General features: G+C 41.7%; 1 long non-coding RNA gene across 1 annotated transcript in view; it reads left to right on the forward strand.

Annotated features, from left to right (window-relative positions):
* LOC147034522 (uncharacterized) overlaps nucleotides 1-12,689 on the forward strand; it is a 110,743-nt gene that overhangs the window by 86,122 nt on the left and 11,932 nt on the right. The window contains exon 3 of the long non-coding RNA XR_015059176.1: nucleotides 7,494-7,672. This is a non-coding gene — a long non-coding RNA (uncharacterized LOC147034522). The remainder of the gene's footprint in view (nucleotides 1-7,493; nucleotides 7,673-12,689) is intronic.

Here is a 12,689-nt window from a genome sequence, read left to right on the forward strand (position 1 = left end):
TGCATCTATTGGTGAAAAGAGAAGTGGCCGTAAGCGTGTATATGTGTGTTGTATCCACTGCTCCCAGCTAATTGTATTACCAGGAATTGGTGTTGAACTCGACACCTCTTATCCGGGGATATTTGTCATATTTCCTGTATTTACATGTGTCTGATTTGCATTCAGGAACACAAATTATGTTTAGCCATCTTGAAATTTCCACCCCTTCGTTTAAAATTTGAATGTTGAAACTTATGCTGATAAGACGATTCAAATTGCACATTTCACACCAGTAACGGCAGGTTAAAAGTGTCTGGTGAGCAAAACCGAGTCTATGAAAACGCACACACAGCGCATGCTCGAAAGGCCTCGTTGGCATTCATACGTCATTTTGAAAGCCTCATTAATTAATGCATGCAAGCAAACTTATTGCTAACCCCACCCTACAAACTCCCCCACCACCACCACCACCACCAACACCAACAATGGCATCCATATAACACGTCAGTTTCACTACAAATTGTCGTGAAGTAATTTATTTTCTTGTCCAAAGTAAAAGTTTTAACGATAAATGTGGATTAAAACGTCACACAATTGATTTATAAACCTATGATATTGAAATTGGGGGTGGGGAGAGGGGTTGAGTTTGGTGCTAGTTATCTTTGCCATTGGACAGTAAATTTATAAATAAATATGATTTAAAAAAATTATGAGTTCCCTTACAAGGAACTTCAAAGCAGGGCAAGGCCATTAGGCCCATCAAGTCTGTGCAATGGCTGCCAACATATGGTTGTTTCATTGAGGTGGGTTTGCCTAAATTTTGTAGCATAACAGTTTCGCATCAATTGCTGATGCATAAAGTGTGTATGTTAATTATGAAACTATATAAATTCTTAATTCGATCAAACTTGTTGCAAGAATATGATCAGAGAAAAAAATTCGATAATTCATGGATTAAGGTAAAGTGGTCAGGAAAAAAACAAATGTGATGGCGTCTTAAATACCTGTTTCATGTTTGTAGGATGTTTAATGTATAATGTTTAATGTTTACTCCATGTTTGTAGGACATGCCTACCTACATGTTTGCACGATTACTTGCGACTGCAGCTTTGCAGTGAAAGCACTTCCTATGCGATTTTTCTCAAGCCTATTTATCTAGTCTATCCAGATTTGCATTTCACATATCCTTTCAAGAAACTTTTCTGGGTTATAATTCGTTCTGAAAGGAGAGTAGTTCTTTGACTTGGATGAGAGTGAAGGCCAATCGAGTGAAACCCAGCCATGTGATTATCTATCCAAAAGTAGGCACTCATTCTCAGATCTCTCATGCAGCGATTTGCCAAGACCTCGGTAGCACATGCAGCCTTAGCTGTCAAAACAGTTGTTAAAAAGTTTCCAAAGTGCCAAGAGGTTTTCAAGAGTGTTGCATGTGAATATATTAAATAAGTGAATGGTGTTACCAACTATATTAAGTGAATTACCTTAAGTTTACAACCATTCTGAAGTGTTGCTTCCACCCATGCTGCATTTGGAATCGAGTCTTTGAAATGTCAATCACAATTTTCAAAGCAGAATTTCACTTTTTCGAAAATTTAATCAAACGTATCAGAAAACATTTCAAGTGCAGTTCATCAAATATTTGGCTGTACCTGTGGTCTTGGATTCCTTCCCACAAGGACTTTATTCTTTCTGCTTTGCGATAATGACCTCCAAAGCTAAGGATACCATCACAAATGTCAGGGATGATACAGAACCTGAAGGCTAATTGACCTTCTTGGCAATCTCGGGTTATTATACGTACCTTTTCCCATGACAGCTGCATGTAATAAAGCCAAGATATGTACCTTACTCCATGTAGTCATGATAACTAACTTTACCTTATACCATTCAGCCTCTCAAATGATGGTCCACCTGGTCCACCTGGTCCAATGAACATGGTTCACATGTCAGAAAACTATCAGGATTGCAAAAATAAACCGACGAAAGAAAAACTACAAACACAAATGTACAAACATTCCCAAGATGTATGCAAATGATTCACACATTATGTATGCAAATGGCTATTACCCACATATAGTAGTATTTGTTTTTGGTGTATTTATTTTAATTCTGGTGTTCTGTCTGAGGACAGGTCCAGTACTGCTGAAGCAGTTTCTTGGTAAGGGTTATGCTGGGTGGTTTGCCGTTGCCATTCCAACAGTTGTTAGGGCAGGAATTTGGCCAGGGTGCTGGCGATAGCTCACCTACTCTTTCTGAAGGACACCGTGTGGATCTTTTAATTTAAAGTACACCAACTAATGATGACAGATAGAACCCACACATACTGCCTTTGTAAACTACCCCAGTACAGACAGCATGTAAATCCCTTAAAACCTAGATTTTTAGCTAATCTGGAATATACATTCCAGATAAAGTATTGTCATTACGCACTGTCCGTCCATCCGTTCGTTCGTCCATCCATCTCCTTTTTTTGACTTCTCAGGCCAAACTGCTGGGCGGATCCGGCTGAAATTTGGCAGCAACGTTCTTCTCGTGACTTGTAACAGGAATTACAAAGCTCGTTCCGGTCACATGACTTTAAGTCGGTCAAAATTGCCAACTTAGGAAATTTCTTCAAATATATTCTTCTCCAGACCCACCAGTCAGGATGCCACCAAATTTTGGTTACAACATAGGCCAGGGTAGGGATGTTAATGCAAATTAGGTCATGCCAAATCATGTGACCGGAAGTGTTTGAAAATGGCAGACTTGGTCAATTTTTGGGAAAATCGTGTAAATTCCTTCAAAAATCTTCCACTCCTGACTCACCAGTCAGAATGCTACCAAACTTGGGTTACAACATTAGGCCAGGGCCCAGATAAGCTACAGGTGCAGTGGTCCCCATTTTTACATACTGTATATGTATGCTCTGTCCATTGTGACATGATTACATATTCAACAGGGAAGACAACTTGAAAGACACAGAAGGAACCTTTCTTTCTCATCCTTTTCTGTTTGTGCTACAGGATTCGTTGAAGTTTTTGCATCTTTATACTTATGCAAGCAGGCAGAGACCAACATAACATGTCCTATGACACATATCCAATATAACTAACGAGATACCACATCCCATTTAATTAATGTGTCCCATGGTGCATTTGATCGTGCACATTCCAGCACTTCAAAAACCAGGTCGACTCAAATATGCACCTATCCATGGCCAGCTATTAGCATGGCTTCTGTAAAATCAACATGGAAAATGTATGCCCAAAGCATTCAAATCGGTCTTCGTTCAGTCCAGACATTCTGCTGAGGACCAAGTTCCAGATCCAGATTGAATGCTTCCACATTTGGGCATGTCACCAAGGAGCATCCTCGGCACAGTTGGGCTGAATGTCAAGATAAGGAGATGGGAAAAGCAGACTGCATGAGCTTCTATCTTATTCATCATTATTCCCTAACTCCCTTTATCCATCCAGGCTTCATCACTTAAATTTTTCCACTTTTCCCACACTCACCTTTGCTGAGGTGCAACTTCATTGGTTACCTTCTGCTACTGAAGTCAGGTTAATGGAAGTTGAGTTCTGAAGGACAAAGGACGCAAAAATGTCGAGGACAAAGGAGATGGAAGGAAGAAGTTTGAATGCGTTAAATAAAATTACTAAATCACATATTATAACACCGATAATACCTCAAACCAATGAAATTTTTGTTAACTTATTGTCTCGGATTTGCTTCGTCAAATAGTTGCAGACTTTTACCTGCATTGTAAATCATCCTGGATGTTGGTTTCTTTGTCGAATTAGTACATCTATTTTGCACTTTTCTATCGATTTCATGTCCTCGGCTCCCAAACATGTAATTTCGCTTGTGTAAGCTTCAGTCATTCACTACTCTCATCTATTTTACCCTCGCCGAAAGAGAGGGTATTGCATTTGGATCCGTTTGTTATTTGGCGAAAATAATTTTTTGCCAAGTATGTTGGTCTGCAACGTTTGGCTGTCTGTTTATCTTTTTGCTTGTCTGTTTCTCACACGATTTTTGGCTACAGTTTTCAAGCAATCGTTTTGAAAATTTTTTTGTGTGTCTAGGTGACCGGCCAAGGACGGAAACACTAAATTTTGGTGAAGATCCGAATCCAGATCCGGATCTGAGAATTTTTAAGTGATTCTTCATCATTGAGAGATGGGGTCAAAAACGAAATATTGCACAATATCTCAAAAGGTTAGAAATGGATTCACACGAAACTTGGTGAACAGGTTGGGCGTGCAACGAGGATGAACTGTTTCAATTCCGGTGAAGATCTGAATCCAGATCTCGACGCAAATTATTTAATTTTAACAGGTGCAGGCAGTGGTGGATGTGCAGCAGGTGCAGGCAGTGGTGGAGGTGCAGCAAGTGCAGGCAGTGGTGGAGGTGCAGTGGGTGCCAGTTGTAGTGGAGATGCAGCATGTGCAGGCAATGGTGGATGTGCAGCGGGTGCAGGCAGTGGAGGATGTGCAGCAGGTGCATGTAGTTGTGGAGGTGCAACGGGTGCAGGCAGTGGTGTAGGTGCATTGGGTGCAGGCAGTGGTGCACGTGCAGCGGGTGCAGGCAGTTGTGCAAGTGCAGCGGGTGCAGGCAGTGGTGGATGCGAAGCGGGCGCAGACAGTGGGGGAAGTGCAGCGGGTGCAGGCAGTGGTGGAGGTGCAGCATGTGCAGGCAGTTGTGGAGGTGCACTCGGTGCAGGCAGTGGTGTAGGTGCCGAAATAGAAATTGGTAGAAATGAGGTATGGAAGAGAGTTTTGTGGGTGATGAGACTATTAAATATGTAGATTCTTCATTCTGCAGGAAGGTTCGGAGACATACAATTCTGTGTAGTTTTTGAGGAGCAGGAGTTTGGGACATTGAAGGAAGAGTAAACGATATTGTATCGGGTCATGGCAGGAAGAAGTTTGTTGTGGTGCACCTCGGTGCAAATTATGGAGGGAAAGTTTGCTCAGAGGTTTTGAAAAATAGATACAGGATATTGAGTGAGTGGCTGAAAGCAAAGGGTTGTGAGGTCATGTTTTCTGGGATTCTCCCAAGATTAGGAAATGATGTGTAAATTATAAGCAGAGCAATAGATGTCAACCAATGGCTGGAAGAATGGTGTAGGGAGGAAGGTTTTACATTTAAGAAGCAGTGGGAATCATTTAGGGGACAAAGGGAGTGTTTCCGGAATGATGGCCGTATGTTAAATGGAAAGGGGCAGCAAGGTTTCCAGTGGGAATTGAGGAAGGAATTCAGGCTTTTTTAGGTCAGCGGAGGGTGCGGAAGTGATCAAGGAAGGAACGGACGATGTGATTGTGATGAGTAAGGCCAGGCAGTAAAATATAATTTCAGGAAGGGAAAAGTTAAATATATTCTATACCAATGCCAGAAGTTTAAATAATAAGATGGAAGAGCTTGAAGCCAAAGTAGATAGCGAGGAGTACGATATAGTTGCAGTAAGTGAGACATGGTTTAAGGAGGAGAGTCACTGGAGGACAGGATTATAAGGCTACAAGGTGTATCGGTGTGATCAGAAGGAGAGAATAGGAGGAGGAGTAGCAATCTTGGTAAAGGACAGCATTGTATCAAGAGAAAGGGGTGACATTAAGGAAGGAATTAATGTTGAGGTTTATGTTTGGGTAGAGATTAGAGATTCTAAAAACAGTAAGATACTGGTAGAATGCTTTTATAAGGCTCTGGGTGTGAAGCTGAGGAGGAAGGATGAGTACATGAAGAATTCAAAAGGGCATGTGGTAAGGGAAGAGTACTGATTATGGGGGATTTTAACTTGCCAGAGATAGATTGGGTCCAGGAACAGAGAAAGAGCAGAGCAGATGAGGATTTCCTAGTTTTAGTCCAGGATTGCTTTTTAACCCAGTTTGTTGATAAACCCACGAGGGGGAGTGCAGTGTTAGACCTCCTTTTAAGTAACGATCCCAATTTGGTGGAGGTCGGGGAGCATTTAGGAGCAAGTGATCATAGCATTGTGTGTGCAAAGATTCTTTTTTAGGGTTTAGAGTTCAGGATAGTCAGGTAGAGTTAGGGTTAGAGTTCTTCACCATTGTGTGATGGGGCCAAAAATGATATTCTGTATAACATGAGATTTCAAAAAGTGGTGCATGGATTATGAGAAAACTTTGTGGATGAGTTGAGTAGGTGAACAGAACAAGAAGATTAGATTTTGTTGTGTGATGAGGATGAAAGGATGGATCTGCATCCGGACCAATCAATAGGATACAAAAGAGAAATTGTTCAGCCTAGTGGATGTATGTGTCTCCCGAGTGCTGTTCTCATTTTTTGTGTTTCCATTTGAACTGGTAGCACATGATTTGGGAAAACCAGGTTCAAATTCCATAAACTTCTCATTCTTTGCTGATATTACCACTGCTACTACTGCGATTACTTCGAAGACGGAATTTATAATTATATTCAGGATGGCAGTGCTAACTCGCCTACTTTGCGTGAAAGGCACGATGGGATCTTTCATGTCCACCAGCTTATTCGAACAGAAGAGACACGGAGCTTAACTATCATCGAAACCATGACACACTTTGTGATGCAATTTCCAGCCTACGAAGCACCAATATGACATTTTATAGTAAGGTTAGGAATTGAACCTCGACTTGTCAGTTCAAAAGTAAGTGTGCTACTTCTGCATTATCCTTTTGTCCATTCTCCACTGATGGTCTTTGATTCTAATATTGAATCTCTTTTTTATTTTTTTCAAAATGTAATATACAGGGTGTTTCAAAAGTCTGGAATCATAGAAAATATATATTGTTGCAGCTGCTGGTCTGTTCAAGTTGCCTGGATCGAGTCCCATGGGTTGCGACAATGTGACCGCAACTGCCAGCTAAGTCCACAGCTCCAAGCAGGTTCCCAGGCCTATTTGCTCTATTGCACGACTCATGGGGCTGCGGATTTGACCAGGGGCCACATCAATTGATGCCAATGCCTCTTATTAATTCGGCCAAGCAAACCGTAAGGTCACGAGGTGCGGTCTAAGTGATTTGAATCACACTCCAACTAACCTGCAACCAGACAAAAAGCACCAAACGAAGCAGCCAGGACAAGCGGAATTCACCTCAAGACCAGGCATATTTTTGAAGAGCAAATGGCTCGGGGGAAGGAAACAAGAATGAAGCAAAACCCAAAAATAAATGATTCGATCAACAATAAAAGAACCCCTGAACTCTCACTGATATGTGCCTTCAATGCCAATGAACGATCAGGAGATTCTAAGTTATTCGAACATATCTGGGCCCATCAGACACACCACAAGAGATAGGCTTGGGGGAATTCACAAAACAATGAAGAAAGTTGCGCAAACCCAGAGGTAGAGACTGGAAAGAAGTTCCAGTCCCAGCGGGGGGCTGAACAATAATTCCGTGCGACTAGCGGGGGGGGGGGGGAAGAAAAAGGACACAGCTCGTTTGGTGAGGCGTGACACAGCTGTTTCCTCCCGCATGCTTTGGTACAGCCAGCAGCACCAAAGATAAAACAAAAACTTCTCTTTTTCGCAGCATGCCTGGCCTATTTACTTTGGGCAGGAGCATCTCTCATGAGTTCCACGCCCCTTCGCTGTCACTAGCCATTGGCCGCTGGTCGGCATGGTGGGTGCGGTGACTTCGCCACAACAGCTGCATCACAAGCTCAATGGCAGTTGCACGAGTCATAACGGCTGCACCATGAGCTTCCCGAGGTGAATCAACCACCATTAACTGCTGTTTGACGGTGCTTGTTTATTTTCCCTCCAAACCTGTGCTACAAGGTCTAACCAGCGCTTTGAAAATAAACATTTAGACAGATAACAGAGGAAAAAGGTATTACATAAATGAGGGCCTTCCCTTTTAAACCCTGACCCCCTTAAATACAGGCCTTTCAGCTTACTTCCAATCATCAGCAAGGTCATGGAATCCATCATCGCAGATGATATGAAATCTTTCTTTTTCTTCAATAACCTCATCTTAGATCACCAATTGGCTTCAGACCAGACCAGGCCACCATCTTAGATATGCTATTTCAACTCACCCAACAATGGATGGAGGCCCTCAATGTCAGACACGAGATCAGGACAGTCTCTGGACATAGCTCATGCTTTTTTATAGTCTGGCATCCTGTCTTACACTCCAAACTATCTGCATATGGCATCCAAGGCAGGGCCACCAGTGCAATGGTAATGGGCACCCTCCGTGAATCTTCAGCTTTGCGCCCCCCTCCCCCCCAATTAACTTTCAAAAATGAATATTGTGCATTTGTCAGAATAATACTTCTGCATTTATAAATACTGATTTATTTTTGCATGAAAAAGGAAAATATGACACCAATTGTACATTCTCAATGTTCTCCACTTTTCTCAGGATATGTACAAGAAGAAATGCATGTTTCATATTGCTCACACGTCATACTGTGTTGCTGCAACAAAGTTGATCATTATAAGTTAGAATTCCATTTTCCATGTTTTCATTTTTCCAAATGTACAAACAAGTTCCTTCAGGTCAATGTTTTGTGCAATGTCGTGTGCTGTTGACACAGTGGATAGAGTCCAACAAGTCTTTCTTGCATCGTTGAGGAGTGAAGGTATGTTTTTTTTTTATTTTATTTTATTTTATTTTTTTTTTTTTAAATCAACTTTATCTTGGAAAAGCTTCGCTCTCCACTGGCCACAGAACCAGGGAGGGTCAAGAGGATGCAGAAAGCAATAAATGTGTTGAACATCATCGGTGAACTTATTTTTGCAAACAAAGTTCAATACATCCAGTGGTCATGCGCCCTTTGGATCTCGTATTGCAAAGGCTCACAATTCAATGCACAAATCAGAAGCATCAATATCTTTGGAGTGCCCATGTTGTAAAGTTTGCTTGAGCTTTAAGCAATGTTCCATAATTTGCTTTGATGTGCTCTTCTACAAGCTGTGAACATCGTAGAGGAAGCCAAACACAGAACTAATTTGATACATCTGGGTGAATTTTTCTTCCACCGATTGTATTGCTGTGTCAAGGACTGCAACAAAAAGTTCACTTTGAATTTTTCCTTGGGGTTCTGAATCGGCTCATCATCTGTTTCATATGTGAACTGCTTCCTCTTTCTCCTCATATGGACCGGATCTGGTTCAATGTATGCCAGTATCTCCAACTCCTCAGCACGTTCATGTGCGTCTACCAGTGTTTTCTCAAACCCTTTGTCATTCCTGCAGTCGACAAGAAACTTCTTGGTTTATCTTGGTTGCTCAATAGCATCATGTATGTCAAAGTTCTTCTTCTGAAGTTGTTTGCTCATCATATTGATTTCAGAGGATGTCATACCGCACAACAAGAAAAACTACAAACCTGAATCTCAAAATGCCTTTGGAAAGAGTTAGTGCATCTACTCTTGTGGTATTGCCAGATGTTCCTGTTAAGATATCGTCATCGGAGATTTTACTCAGCTGATAGCGAAGAGGTTTCAAGGCATTGATTCGACATTCCCATCTTGTTTCACTCGATGGTTTCACTGTAAGTTTCGGCACATGGTGCATTCCAACTTGCCGACGATGTGTTGAAGCTGAGAAATGCACATAAACACGTTGTACCGTGTCAAAGAAAGCTGTCGTTTCCAAGCAACGCTCGGCAGCATCATTAACAACCAAATTCAAAGAATGTGCACTGTAAGGAACAAACAAGGCTCGTGGATTAACATTTAAAATTCTTCGTTGCCGACAGTTTTCTTTCCCCTTCATATTGCTGCCATTACCATAGCCTTGGCCACGCAAGTTTTCAATAGGCAATGACATCTTTTCCAACTGGTGGAGGATAGTGTCTGTGATTCCAGCACCAGTTGTCTGTTTTAGTGGCACAAATCCCACGAAATGTTCCTTTCTGCATACAGGCTGATCACAATTATCAGTGTCTGGAGCTATGTCCACAAAATGAAGGATCATGGTCATTTGTTCGATATGACCTCCATCTGGTGTACATTCTAGTCGAAAGTAGTGTACTTAGCAGCATGAGCAGATTTTAGGATTTCTTCTTTGATGGTGTTGGATAAGAACTGAATCGATTAATTCTGTATTTCTTTCCCAAGGTAATGTGCATGTGTCTCATTGTCTTTATCACATGAAGATGCTTATCCATAAGTGAGTCAACCCAAGCTTGGTATTTCAAAAATAAAAGAAGCTGTTCCAAATGATATCTATCTATATCCTTACTATATAATTCATGGACTGGTGTTTGGTTGTTTGCTTGTTTGATTTGGTGTGCTTCTCCTACAGTTCTGGACTGATTACATACAGACTTGCTACATAGGATCAGAATGACCCTCATTAATGTATAGGGCTGGGGGTGTTTTTATATTTGCTGGTGGTTTTGGGGGGGAGTGGGAGATGCAAATTGTGTGTGTGTGTGTGTGTGTGTGTGTGTGTGTGTGTGTGTGTGTGTGTGTGTGTGTGTGTGTGTGTGTGTGTGTGTGTGTGTGTGTGTGTGTGTGTGTGTGTGTGTGTGTGTGTGTGTGTGTGTGTGTGTGTGTGTGTGTGTGTGTGTGTGTGTGTGTGTGTGTTCCAAAACCATGAAACCTAGTAGCCTGATAACCTTGCATGCATATGAAGAAAACTCCAAGAAAGCGCATCACTGAAAAATTGGTGTTTGGGTTAATGAAAACATCCCCTTTAAAGATAATTAACGGCCTTTTTAAATTATATCCTTAATCTGATGCATCCTCAGTCACTGTTCCCTTTGGGGTCTGAAGGCGTATCCTTGGTAACCTCGCTGGGGTCTGAAGCCACCATGTTTTTTGGCCTGCACAACAATGCCTTGACTTGGAATAAGCTGCAATGATTTAACGACAGTTTTTTTTCTTCACTTTCATCACTCATATTATCGAATGCCTGCTCATCATAGCTACAAATTGCTGTATACATCGCTTTTGTAAGTGGTATAGTTTTCAATTTAGGAGCTTGGAGCGATTCCATGCATTACATTATGCAATTTTCCACGATCTACTCTCACGGAATAATTAACGTTTATCATCGAAATATTATTTCAGTTTTGAGTATCGGATATTGTCCGGACAAAACAAATGTCGAAATCTGGAGTGAACTTTCATAATTTAAAGAGATAACGAGTCTAAAGGCCCTGTCATACCTTGACGATTTAGCCAGCGTATGTCGATGTCTGAAAATTTTGTCTAAAACGCTGGCACACGTCGAATACGTATGGGTAAGTTTTGTATACGTTAAGAGCACGCTGGCATACGTTGTAGTACGTTGGCATACGACGTAGTACGCCGAGCTCGTCGACAAATTTTAACATGCTTGAAATTTTTCGACGTATGCCAGCGTACTACGATGTATGCCAGCGTATGACTCACACGTTCCGCATACGCTGGCCATAAGTTGTAGGCACGTTACGCGATCGTTGACACACGTCGACACACGTTACTTGTAAGTTACTCATAAGTCGAAACGCGCAGAGGTAATGTTTAGCGTCAGTGTTCCAGACTCCATGGTTTTTTTTCTTCTTTTTTTTTTCTTCGGCATGACGGTGATGTTGACACTTCGATTTCTGATTTCTGTTGACACTGATGTCATACGCTGGTTATAATATAATATAATTAATAGGCTGCCGCTCAACGATTTAAATCATAACCGCACTAGAAATCAAAATGTCAACATCACCGTCATGCCGAAGAAAAAAAAAAAATAACATGGAGTCTGGAACACTGACGTGTTCCTCCTGTGTGAACCCCATTTTTATCTACCAATTCCCCTAAACGCTGCCAATACGGTAGCTGTAAGTTAGTAGCACGTTCAGTAAGTTCTGTGGTCGTCTGGAAGACGTCAAATACTTCTACATACGTCAATATCTGTTTGAGATACGTTGCACATAGGTTCAAAGCACGTTACTCATATGTTCAAAGCACGTTAGAAATAAGTTTTGGGTACGCTAAACATTACCTCGACGTGTTTCGACTTATGAGTAACTTACAAGCAACGTGTGTCGACGTGTGTCAACGATCGCGTAACTTGCCTACAACTTATGGCCAGCGTATGTGGAACGTGTGCATCATACGCTGGCATACATCGAAAAATTTTCAACATGCTGAAAATTTGTCGACGCACTCGGCGTACTATGACATATGCCAGCGTGCTTCAGCGTTCTTCAGCGTGCTCTTAACGTATACAAAACTTACCCATAACGTATTCGACGTGTGCCAGCGTTTTAGACAAATTTTTCATACGTCGGCATACGCTGGCTAAAACGTCAAGGTGTGACAGTGGCTTCACACTTGGATGTCTCGTGCGGTTATGATTTGAATCGTCGAGCCACAGCCTATTAATAGGCTACGCTACGTGATCGTCGGCGATACGCTGCCGCGCTATGCATAAGTAAGACTATCGTTGGGCATAGGTTGTGAATGCCGACAACACGCTCAGCATTCGTTGATATAAGTTATCTTATAAGATATAAGTAGATACCTATATATTATCGAAACGTTCTGTGAACATTACTCATACGTTATGCATACGTCCAACTCGTTATGAATACGTCCAAAACTGGAAAAAAACATCAATAGTTCAGCGTACGACAGCGTTTTACATACATTTTGATACCTTGCCATACGCTGGCTAAAACGTCAAGGTGTGACAGCGGCTTTATAACTCAGCCGATATACCTATTTGCTTAAAGCAAGCAAGGCTATGGTCCCTCCTTCTCCATATATTCACAAGAAAATGTGAAATTTCC

This window comes from Eptatretus burgeri, chromosome 1 (assembly GCF_056783735.1).
Source record: "Eptatretus burgeri isolate ZD-2024b chromosome 1, Ebu_testis_v1, whole genome shotgun sequence".
Taxonomy (NCBI): domain Eukaryota; kingdom Metazoa; phylum Chordata; class Myxini; order Myxiniformes; family Myxinidae; genus Eptatretus; species Eptatretus burgeri.